Genomic DNA, 2267 nt, shown 5'->3' on the forward strand with positions numbered 1-2267 from the left:
GACAAACCAGAGATATGATTAATATTCATAATCTCTGATCATGGGATGATGAGGTTTTTTATATCTTCTATCAGACCCGTGTACTAACATTAAGGGAGAGTACAAAGCTCAATTTATTGGCCCATAGTTAATAATTTTGATAGAAATTTAAAAGATCAAAATTATTGAAGATTCACAGTTCATATTGCTGGAACATAAAAAATCTTCAAACCACAACTTCATCAATGCTACTAGTACACCATGAAGTTACATGAACAAATATCAAAATTTACCTTATACCAAATACCATGTGATAACAACATTATAACAGATGCTTTGACGAAGAAGCTAAAGATATAATTTTACTTAGAAGAAGAGTCTGTGCCAATTAATTAAATTCAAGGTTGTTGGATCCTTTCACCAATTGATATGGAGTATGTTCATGGACACAAGATTTAAAAACTTGTTATCATCATAAAAATTGAAGAATTGACTAATTAGGGAAACCATTTGTAGATTACCTACAGGAAGGCAAACTACTTGAAAAGTCTTTAGCTCATCGGGTAAAGTCCAAAGTGTTATCTTATACCCATATAAATGACACACTATACTAAATATCTTTTGATTATATATGGTTATGTTTCTTAGATAAGAACAAAGCCTAGAAGACCATCAAGGAGATACACTCTAGAATATGCATTGCTCACCAATCCAGTGTCAAAATAAATAAAAAAAAATTAAAAGAATGGGAACCAATTAGTTAGCAATGATTAATGACTGCATGGATACTGCTCAGACTTTTTTGTTTTCTCAGTTCTTTTTAGAGCACTAAGAGTCGTCAATTTGTCTATTTATATGTCGTTGTATAATTCCCTTATTCGAATAAATCTCCATCGTGAATCAAATCATTGATTTAAAGAGGAGAAGAATCGAAAAGAAAGATATATGGTACAAATAGACAAACAAATAAAAATAAATAAACAAAAAACTTATATATGAGTAATCCTCATGTGATGGGTCAAAAGTATACGTCCGAACATGATCAAATTGAAGTACCTTCAAAAACAATGTGCAAGACATATATGATTTCTCCATGTGTTAAAGTCATGAGTTCGAATGAATCATGTGTAGGTTTCATATGAAATTTCCTCCATTATAATTTACTTCCATGTGTAAGTTTTATTTACTTCCATTTGTAAGGTCTTATGTGTTTTCATGTTTAGTTTTCTTCATCTACAGTTTACTTTCATGTATGAAAATACTCATATATAATTTAAGCCAATTTGTAAGTTTCATGTACTTCCATATGTAAAGTCTTTTATGTTTTTATGCCTATTTTTCACCATCTATAGTTTATTTTCATGTGTGGAAATACTCACATATAGTTTACATTAATTTATATGTTTCATGCACTTCCACATGTATAGGTCTTATGTGATTTCATGTGTAGCTATCATATGCTATCAAATGTAGTCTGTATGCATGTGTAGGATGCTCTATAGGATGAAGGCGCCTCAAACCACTTAATAGTAAAAAGGACTATACTCGTCATCATTATGTTGTTAAGTGGATACATATAATTATTTGATTGGTTAATAATCTAAGAAGACTGAGAAATCCAAGATGATGAAAAGTCATGGGCATCTTAATCGAGGACATTATAACAAACAATTAGGTTAGTGCACCTACTTACTCTCCTTATAGAGTTTAGGTTTACTTTATGGTTAGGGTTTTAACTTCCATCTAGAAATCCTTCCACCCAATCCTGTCCCATTATTCTAAATTTAAGACCTTGAAATTAACATTTCCAAGTCAAACTTTTCAAATTTCAAATAATTTCAAACTTGAAACTTTTAAAACTTCAAATTTTACGAACTTCAAACATTTCAACATTGAAACTTTTCAAAACTTTAAAAAAACTTCAAAACTTCAACTCCAACTTTCAAACCTTTTCAAAACTCTAAAACTTCAAAGATTCAAGTTAAATTCTAAACATTTCAAAACTTTAAAACTTCAAATCCATTTCAAACTTTAAAACCTTTTCAAAATTTCGAATGTTCAAATTTTTAAAGCTTCAAACTTTAAAAGTTTCAAACTTTGAATTTTATAAACTTTAAACTTTTAAAACCTTCAAATATTTTCAAAACTTCAAGGGTCTATTTGGGATCACTTTATATTTTCTCCATTTTTTTTTATTTTTAGACAGTTTTATTTTATGGTTTTTATTTTTAAAAAACACATTTGGTACTGCTACGATATATATATATATATATATATATATATTATAT

The sequence above is a fragment of the Phalaenopsis equestris genome, unplaced genomic scaffold, assembly GCF_001263595.1.
Source record: "Phalaenopsis equestris unplaced genomic scaffold, ASM126359v1 Scaffold000247, whole genome shotgun sequence".
In the NCBI taxonomy this organism is placed as follows: Eukaryota; Viridiplantae; Streptophyta; class Magnoliopsida; order Asparagales; family Orchidaceae; genus Phalaenopsis; species Phalaenopsis equestris.